At 41.8% G+C, this 10505-nt stretch overlaps 1 long non-coding RNA gene across 1 annotated transcript; it reads right to left on the bottom strand.

Annotated features, from left to right (window-relative positions):
• Nucleotides 1-8668: 8668 nt before the first annotated feature.
• On the bottom strand, nucleotides 8669-10055 carry LOC115386068 (uncharacterized). Its single transcript, XR_003931267.1, has 4 exons — nucleotides 9934-10055; nucleotides 9267-9509; nucleotides 8795-8905; nucleotides 8669-8682 (listed from the first exon to the last, which is right to left on the bottom strand). It is a non-coding gene; the product is annotated as an uncharacterized LOC115386068 (long non-coding RNA).
• Between the last annotated feature and the right edge of the window lie 450 nt (nucleotides 10056-10505).

The raw sequence follows: 10505 nt of genomic DNA, 5'->3' as shown, positions 1-10505 counted from the left end.
TCAAATAAACTATTGTCCTGTAGGTGGCGGCAAAGCTGTTTAACCACGACTTTTTCCAGGACTTTTGAAATAAAAGGCAGATTTGATATTGGTCTGTAGTTGGCTAGCATATCAGGATCAAGATTAGGCTTTTTCAGCAGTGGTTTGTTTACTGCGAATTTAAATGACTGTGGCACATAGCCAATTTCTAGAGATGTATTTATTATAGTTAAGATCGTATTTAAAATAACTGGAAGAATATCTTTGAAAAGCTTAGTTGGAATTGGATCTAGGAGACAGGTCGAAGTTTTAGAAGACATTACAATCGAAGTAATCTCAGCCCCATTTACTGGTGAGAAACTATCTAGTATTTCAGGTATTTCAGGTGGTGGCAGTGGCTGGTTTCCCAGAGCTTGATCTGAGGAAAGTGTTTATTGATTTTACCTCTGATGGTTATGATTTTATCATTAAAGAATTTAAGAAAGTCATGGCAGTTTAAAGATTCTGGGATTATTGTTTCCACTACAGTATGACTGTTTGTCAGTCTGGCTACAGTGTTGAACAGAAACCGAGGGTTATTTTTGCTTATTTCTATTAAACAAGAGTAATATAATGTCTTGGCTTTAAAAAGAGTTTGTTTATAGCTTAGGAAGCTACATTTCCAAGTCTTCAGAGATTGTTCCGATTTAGATTTACGCCACAGTCTTTCTAATTGCCGAGTTTTTTGTTTGAGAACACGGGTTTCAGAATTAAACCATGGAGCAACGCACCTGGGTCGATTGGTTTTCAGCTGCAACGGAGCCACTACGTCAAGGGCAGATTTTAGTGAGTGCATAGCACTGTCAACAAACTGATCACTATTATCACCACTGGTCAATAAGCTCATTTCTGTGAGTTCATAAGATAATGCAGCAAATGCAGGCTGGATCAATTCTTTGTACCAAGCCACAGATTTTTCAGATAATGTCCGTATCAGCTGAATTTTATCTTTTTGAGCAGAGTAGTCTTCAATCAAAATCTGAAAAGTAATTAAAAAATGGTCTGAGAGTATGGGGTTCTGAGGGAGAACATTTAGGTCACTGACCTCTATCCCATATGTTAAGACCAGATCCAGGGTGTGCTTGTGACTATGAGTGGATTCATCAACATTCTGAGTGAAACCGATACTATCTAATACTGCAATAAATGCATTACTCAAACTGTCACCAGAATCATCCACATGGATGTTAAAGTCACCTATTATAAGGATCTTGTTATGAGTCAATACTATATTGCTTAAAAACTCTGAGAACTCAGTTAAAAAGTCAGAGTAAGGACCAGGAGGTCGATACACAATAATTAATAGCACAGCCTTTTGATTCTTCCAATTTGGACAAGTAAGCGTTAGTATTAAGCTTTCAAAAGAGTTGAATTTAACATTAGTTTTAGGTTTAAGAAGAAGACTGGAGTGCGATATCACTGCCACACCTCCACCTCGACCTGTTGATCTAGCTGTTTGGAAATTAACATAGGTTGGAGGGGTACATTCATTGAGCCTCACATAATCATCTTGCTGAAGCCAAGTTTCTGTTAGAGCAAGGAGATCAATGTTATTGTCACCGATAAGGTCATTAACTGACAGAGATTTAGTGGAGATTGCTCTAATGTTTGGTAGACCACATTTTATGTATTTCCTACTGGAAGTTATTCTGTCTCGTAAAGGTGATAAGCTTTTTACCCATTGACTTTTTTTTAATGCTTTGAGCACTATGGACAGACACAGTCTCTGTTTGCCTAGGTAAACCTCCATGCTTGACTTGTAAAAATCCGGGAGCAGGATTAGGGACGGGATCAACAAGATCAACAGAGGAGCGTTCTACATGACTGCTCTGCGGCCGGGGCTCATAGCTGGATTGTCAATTTAGGGTACGAAGCCGATCAGCCATATTGTGAGCTAAAAGGGCTGCACCATCCAAAGCTGGATGGATGCCGTCCCTGCGGATGAGCCCAGGCTTTCCCCAGAAGGTGCACCAGTTGTTTAGAAAAATAACTCCATTTTCCTCACTCCATCTAGACAACCAGCGATTGAATGATGAAAGTCGGCTATACATTTCATCATTGACCAAATTGGGCAGGGGACCAGAGAATATTACAGCATCAGGCATCGACTTAGCCAATTCACACACCGAGGCTACTTGTAATTTGAGCACCTCTGATTGTCTCCGCCGGGCATCATTACCGCCTGCGTGAATAACGACTCGACAGAATCTCCTACCTTCCTGTTTTAAAAGCCTAAGGTTCCCCTCGATGTCCCCCAGTCTGGCCCCCGGGTAACACCTAACCTTCACCGCTGGCAGCTTCACGTCTCTAACTATAGAGCTGCCAATCACCAGCGTGTCCAGTTCAGCCGGTGTGTCGTCGCTGAGGGGAGAGAACCTATTGCAGACGTGAAGCAGTTCTTGGAGTGCTACGTGGTGATGCTTAGCACTAGCCTTCCTCCGGACTGTCACAAACCGGTCCTGGTCTTGTCCTGGCTGCTCGGGACATGCTGCGGGGCTCGGCTTGCTAACACTCCTCTCACTGCAGGAGCGGGCTGCGAGCCCTGCCGCTACCTCGCTGTAGCTAGCGCTGCCCTGCCCCTCACATCTGCGCAGCCACTCCTCTAACTTGGTTACCCTGGCCTCCAGCGCTGTCAATACACTGCACTTTATGCAAATACCCCTATTGTCAAGGGAGGCAGGGTTCTGACTCAACATACGGCACACTGAGCAGGAAAGAAAAGAAGACAGAGGGGAGGACGCCATAGCGGTCCCGGCGGACCAAGCTAGTTAGCACGCTAAGCTAGTTAGCACGCCGGTGGCGCTAACGGCGGAGAAGAGATGTAATTCACGAGAGATCACTGGTCAATCGGGGGCGAAAGTAACCCCGGGGGCGTAAATAACCCCGATTTTTTGATTGCTTCGTGAATTAACAGTAATAGCAAGAGAGAGACAGCAAGCACTTCAGTCGCTGGGAAGCTTCAGCAAGCTTCACCAACACGGAAAACACTCACCGGAGTGACGTCAGCCAGAGGTGCGCAGCCTCCTCCTCCTCCAATGACAAAGCACATTGATTTTTAGCTCATACATACATTTGTTTGAATGGAACATAAAAAATAAATAAATAAGTAACTGAGCTGCTGTTATTCTCCGAAGCTGAAACCAAAACATCTAACAATAGCTCAACAGCAAATTAGAAAATAAAGGTGGAAATGTTGGTATGTGAACACCTTGAGAGTTTGACCTCCATCCTTTTGCTTTGTTTCCTGTATTTCAGATGAAGAAGTGACCTACGCTCAAGTACTCCCCAATAAACGTAAAGCAAAAGGAAAGGAAGGTACGTGACGTCTACATCCACGTCTGCATCTGTAATGTATATTTTCAACAGGTCGTCTTGAAAAAAGCGAAATGGGAGGCTTGCATTTTTCACTGATATTTATTAGGGGTGTAACGAAATGGTCAATTCATGAAATGATACGAAATACGAAACAGGACTCACGATACGAAATAAAGAATAAAGAAAATCCACAACAGTAGGAAGTTCAGCAAAAACCTCATTTTATTTATTTTATTCTTTCTGCAGACATAAACAATAATGCCGCACCAATACAAAATAAATTCTCTTTGAAAAAATACAAAAACTGTGCAAATACAAACATGAAATCTCAATTAAAAAGTGCTTTATTGCTATAACAAGTATGATAACTATAGCATAACTACATTCTTGCTGCCTGTCTTCAGTTTAAAACAAAATTCTTTTGAAAAAGGAAAAATTGTAGTGATTATAGTTGTAGAGTTTATCATGGAAGTTGTACTCCCCGCAGTGTATGGCGAACTGTAGCGGCATATTTTGCACACGGTTCTTGTTTTATCTGCAATCTTCTCATCGTCCTCCTCTCATCTTTCACATGGGAAGCCAAAATAGGCCCAGACAACCGATTTATTTAACGAAGGAGCGATAGCCTAGCAGCTAATTCAACTTCGCATTCCTCCATATTGAAATGAGTGTTTTGCTACGGCAGGCGAGGAGGGTCAAAAATCATCATTCTCAGTGGTGCGCGGTGCCCTTTCACGTTTTTTTATTTGGTGCAATTATTTTGTGCTTCTTTGAATTTTATTTCGTCATTTTTTATTTCGTGACACCCCTAATATTTATTATTACAGTAAACTTCAGGAAATGTTGAGAAAATTTAATTTAACATTTAACCTGTTTTTTGTTCATTAAATAATGATGTGAATCCTTGTAAACATTCGTTTGTAGTGTGGCGAGATGAATCAGACAAAAGGAAGCCGGACAACGCCACCTTGGGGATTGCACCCATGGAAATAAACTGAAATTAATGATTTATGAGGACACTCGGGTTTGTGGCTTAAGAAGCAGGAGACGTGGGTTCTGGCTAACAGAAATATCTTTATTAAATATCAAAAACACAGTCACTCTCTTTAAAAGAAGGGGAAGAGGGGGAGCCCAAACAGGAGCTGAGGCTTACCGGTGGGACACAGGTAGTAGGGGAAATGAAGGCCTGGAAGGATCACCCCAGACACACGTGGGCACTTTCACTCACTGAAAATAAAGGTGAACACACTCAAACCAAAAGGGGTGCACAGCACATCACACAGGAGGGAGACACCATCACCCAGGAACACCGATGCCACCGTCGTTGCTCTCAGCTTCTGGAAGGGAGGGAAGAAAGACAAGGGGAGTTAAAAAGGGCTTTTCGTTCCCTCTCATTCATGCATTCAAAAAAAAAAAAGAAAATAATTAACAACTTAACACGAGGGGGAGGGCAGCCACAACTCACAAGTAAAATAAATAAATGCAAACTTGTAACTGCCACACCCAAACAAAACAAAAATAAATGATAAATAACCAAAAGAATGAAAACAAAATAGGAAAAAATAACCAAAAGAGCAACAAGATATACCAACACTGTCTTAAACTAAATTAATCAAATCAAAAAGAGGAGATAACGCAAACAGATCACTCCTGTCTTCCGCCTGGCGTTCCACCAGCGTACAAGCCCGGTTCAGGTGGTCAGCCAGTTGCTTGGAGTGCAGCAAACTGCAGACGGCCGACTCCACGGAGCAGAGGCAGACCAGGCGTAATTATGTGTGCCCACACTGGTTGTGGCAGCAGCTCGGAAGGGCAAAACAGCTGGCAGGTTCCACTGCAGCTTGATCAGCCACTCCTGGCCAAAGAGTATCGAATTACCACACCCAATAGGAGAGGTGGGGAGTCTGTGACCTCGCGACAGCCACAGATGAAGGGGGAAATGACCCTAAACGCAGCCCAGCAGACAACACAGCTTGCACGGCTCACACAGCTCACACCAGGAAGTGAGGAAGCCCAGGGGCGGGGTCTACTCCCGACTCAGCAGCAGAGCTGCACCATCTTCTTCTTCTTCTTCTTCTTCTTCCTTTCCGGCAGACTGTGCACAACATTGGTGCATTGCTGCCACCCCCAGTGAATCCCGCAAATTACATCTTCACCTTCTGGGATCTATATCCTATTATACAGACCCGTTAACATAAGAAAAAGAACTACTGCCCGTGCAATTTCCCTGTCCCTCAATCCCTCACCCAGTATTGTAGAAAGAGAAAATGCTTTCAGACCCAATTTTTCCAGATTTATAAATAATATTCTCCTCTGGTCTGTGTATGCTGGACATACCATTAAGACATGGCTCACAGTCTCTAAGCACTCACAGTGAGTACATTTCCCATCCGGATGTTTCCCTATTAGCATCAACCCACTGGCTAACCCACAGTGCCCGAGCCTAAGCCTTGTTAATTTGACGTCCTCTGCCCTCTTCATATACGCTCTCTTTGTAGGATGCACTAATGGCTGAATCTGAAAAAGCTTCCTTCCTCTGCTGTCTCCCTCCCACTCCTGCTGCCACTGGCGATGGATTCTCTTATTAATAAAGCTTCGGCACTCCATTTTCCCTAAAGGGACTCTAATATCCACCTCCTTCTTCCCTAAGCTGTATTTTGCTGCCCTGTCTGCCACCTCGTTTCCTTCAATCCCTACATGTGATGGCACCAGAGCTGCACCAGTGAGCATGAGCTACTTTTATACACAGCTCCCCCTGCCGGGATTGGTTAATTATTACAAGCCAGGAGAGAGCCTCCTCCTGCTACAGTCGGGAAGACAGCTCCAGCAGCCACTGAAGAAACAGTTTATTCAGAAGTCAAAGCAGAAACCACTCACGGTAACTGAGCAACAGCATGTTTACCCAGATGTTAATGTTGAAATGAGCTGTGTTAGGAACAGGGGCGCCGAAAAGGGCGGGGAAAGGGGAAGGACTCCAGGGGCCCGTCATTATTTGGGGTCCAGAAAGGATCCAGTCAGGGCACAGTGCACAGGAGAGGCGCACGCTGGCGTGTTTGCATGCTTCCTCCCCCTTATCTATCTGATCTCATACACGTTACCACCCCCTCACGTTCCCTCAGGCCTTCCTCCTCTCTCCACCTCTCTGTGCTTCCACCCGCCTCAGCACCATGGGGAGCAGAGCATTCAGCCGCTCTGCCCCCCAACTCTGGAACTCTCTCCCACCGGACATCTGGAACATTGATTCTCTATCTCAGTTCAAGTCCAGACTCAAAACTCATCTGTTTCAATCTGCCTATTGTAACTTCAATCTTTCTTTTTAACTTGCTGCGTTATGTTGTTTGTTGTTTTATTTGTCATATGTTTTTAATCTTTTTGTAAAGCGTCTTTGAGTGCCCAGAAAGGTGCTGTCAAATATAAAGTATTGTTATTATTACCATCATCAGTATTATTATTATTAATATTATTATTATTACACTTCTCTGATCAATTATCCTTTTCATTGTTTTTAGGTTTTTACATCTATTTATGTACAACACTTTGTTTCAGCTGTGGTTGTTTTTAAAGCGCTGTCAATAAAGTTGAGCTCAGTTTTGACCAGAAGATAAAAATTAATTCAAAGTAAATGTATTTTAAAAGTCGATCACTGAGAATGAAGCTCACACATTAACTCAGAGCTGACTCTGTGGTCAGTTTTAGTTGAATGATTGGTTATATTATAGAATTTCTAAATGGTTGATAATTACGCTGTAAATTTTCTTCCTGCTCTCTAAGTGCTGTCAGAGGTGAATTTTTAGTTACTTTAGTGGAATCTTTAACTAATTGATGACTCTTCACTTTTAGAGTCGAAGACAAAGATTTGTGCTTTCTCCTGCTTCCATTCTTCAAACTGTCTCTTTCCTTGTTTCAGTCTCTATGAGGAGGATTCACAGTTATCAGGAGTTACCAGAGTCTCTGCTTCCATTAAAATAAGTTTCTAAATCAAACATTTTTTTTGGAATTCTTTACATTTTGTCTCTATGAACACAACCAGCCGATGAAGACAAAATAACACTTACAATAATCCCAATGGGGGAAATCCAGTCATCACAGCAGCTCCACATTCAAGAGATATGAAACAAGAAGAATTCTCAAGAAGAAGCTCACACAGATTAAATATTTAATAAACCAAAATTGAATTCAAAGAACATTAATTACATTTTCGACAGTGCTTGTGCTGTAATCACGCTGATCGTGAGCCGTATCTATTCAAGTACAAAAGACAAAAAATATGTTGAAAAAAACTGAAATAGTTCCAAAGTGAAAAAGTGACAAAACAGAAATGATAAAACAATAATAATCAGCAGAGCAACAGTCGGAGACGACGTATAAAGAAGGTCTGTGCAGATTTCAAATGAAAATCCTCTAATAATCACAACAAACTTTGACTGACGTGACAATTGATGTGAAACTGTGAAAAAAATGATTCAATCCATCAATCAATCAGACATTTTCACTGAGCAGGTGGAATGAAGCCTCTTCCTCCACACACCGTCCTACACACAGTGTGTATTCTGTGCATGAGGAGCAGCTCCTTGTTTCAACCACCAGGCTTGATCTGGTTTCAGTCGCTTTTCATGTTTTAATCAGAACCTGTTGATTCTCGGACTCTGCTGTGGTTTCCAGTCCTGAAGATGAGGCTCCACTGGCATCACTGACACTGATTTATGGCTTTTCCTTCCTCCGTCCTAAAATTCAGTTCAAGTTTAGAATTTTGAATAGATTTTTACATATATTTTCACAGAATGGAGAGACTTTCCTTTATTTCTTATTCTGCGTACTCACATCATTCATGAAGATCATCAAGCTGGTGGGATGTGACATTGATGTAATCCTGAGCCGGTTCACCTGTATTGATATCATATAAATTTCCATCAGTACTATTTGATCATGTTTCTCTGTTCAGCACTTCCTTTTCACTGAGGTCACTGCAACAAGCTCAAGACTCAACCTGGACTTTATTTCAGAGAAGGTTTGTGTCAGACTGACCGTTTGCAGGGTTTCCAGGGCGTCTGAGGGATTCATAAAGAGAAACATCACCTAGAAGAAGTCAAAGAAATGCAGATCATACACTTCAGCAAGCAGTTAAAGTCAGACAAGATGATATTAGGAGAGTATTCATTCTAAATGTGAACCGTGCAGGAGAGAGGAGTAAAGTTGACTTTCACTCTGGGTCACTGGCTGGTTTTTCGCAGAGCTTTGATTGACATACAAAGACTCAATACATCTAAAAATGAAGCAAATTATTCAGGAACATGCAGCTTATTGCAATTAAAACCAGAGATGAGTGTCATACCAACCTGCTCCAGCATGACCCTGGAAAACAAATCAATTATATCAAACCATACTGTGCAGACAGTTATGAATATTGTTAAAATCGAAATCCATCATCATTTTTCAGGAGGTTATAAAACTAAAATCAACTCACTCTTTTTGTATTTGTAGCACCACAGCAGGCAGAGGATGAAAATAAGCAAAACTCCACAAACCAGACCAAAGATCAACCAGACATGGAATGAAGAGCTCTCAGATCTGGACACTGCAACAATGAATATTAAGGAAGATTAAAACTCATGGTTGGAAGCGTTTATCAGGATAGTGACCATATTTGGTAACTTCCTGTTCTTTGAACTAATGCAATCACAATGAATAGCTCATAAAAACATTGAAATATGTTCAGTTTAATGATGTCCAATGCATTTTATTACATATAAAAGGCACAGAGACATGTTTAATCACACTCACTATGAAGTCATATGAACTCAGAGTGTATTTAGTCACAATGTGGATTCATATTATCAGTTTCCATGAATTTGGAAGCTCTTGATTTGTATCTTATCAAGAGTTAACATCACAAAGAAGTTATAATTTTATGAGAGACCACGTAAAAAGTTAGTCACCTTTCACAGCCATCCAGCTTTGTGCTGATTCTCTTCCATTGTACTGACACTTGTAGAAACCTTCATCTGATTCTGACACTGCAGAGATCTTCATCTCTCCTCGTCTCTCATTTTCAATGACTTTGTTATTTTTGTAGAAAAACACATCAGAGGAAATATTTCCAGTCTTCATGACACAGAGGAGAGTTACAGACTCTCCCACAGGTACAGGATACACAGGGCTCACCAGGATAACGCCATCAGCTGGAAAACAAAGTTCAGTTCATTCATTAGAAGGTGAGATGATGAGGATGGAAAATACACACTAATAAGTTGGTGTTTTTCATCCATCTGTCCATCTTCTGTAGCGCTCCATCATACTGAATGTTCCAGGCTGCTGGAGTTAAATCTCAGCAGACTCTGGGTGAGGGCAGAGGACACGCTGGACAGTTCAACACTTCATCACAGGACAGAAAATCAACACATTCACATCACACCAGCTTTGATTTTCATTCACCTTTTCTTTTTTAAATTACACGTTGAGTTGCAGTTTAAGGATCAAAAGTCCTTTACAAATACAGTCTTGGTCAACAATTTCAAGAAACTCTTTGTTTTAAACAGTCCTGATCAGATTAAAAAAAATAAAAATGCATCAAACTCCCAACAAGGAGAGAAAAAGACAACTCACAGTGTGTGGAGATATTGACTGCATTGCTGAACTCTGTTCCAGACTCACACCAGTACACAGCTTTTCTTGGAGCCTCATTCTTAATATATGTTGATCCATTGATTGTAGCTGGAGGAAGAAAACTCAACAGCGAGTCGTCAGTCAGAAACTGGATCAGCCTCCACTGGGAAGAGTTTCCTTCACATGTCAGTGAGAGAGATTCAGAGGTGAAGTGTTGGACTCTGTCAGGATTCACTGTGAGAGACGCTGATGGATGAACACCTGGACAAAACATCAAGGCTCAGTGAAGGATGGCATTTCTATTGTGGCTGCTGGAAGACAACAGTTCAAGTGTTCCAGAAAGACAAACTGACCTGAAGACCAGACAAATGTGGGACGACTGTATTGTGTGTAAATCAGCGGATCCCCTCGTCCAGCTGAACATGCATATCCTGCTGTGTGTGTCTGTCCATGAACTGTGAAGGAATTCTTTGCTGTCCCACTGCTGGAACCAGGTAGAGGCTCATAGGTGTAGGAATCCTGAGAGTTTGGAACAGCTTTGAACCAGTAGAAGCTCCACCCTGCTGACGGAG

The sequence above is a fragment of the Salarias fasciatus genome, chromosome 3 (assembly GCF_902148845.1).
Source record: "Salarias fasciatus chromosome 3, fSalaFa1.1, whole genome shotgun sequence".
NCBI lineage: Eukaryota > Metazoa > Chordata > Actinopteri > Blenniiformes > Blenniidae > Salarias > Salarias fasciatus.
Note: the sequence above shows the minus strand (reverse complement) of the source record. Positions and strands in the feature narration are given on the sequence as shown.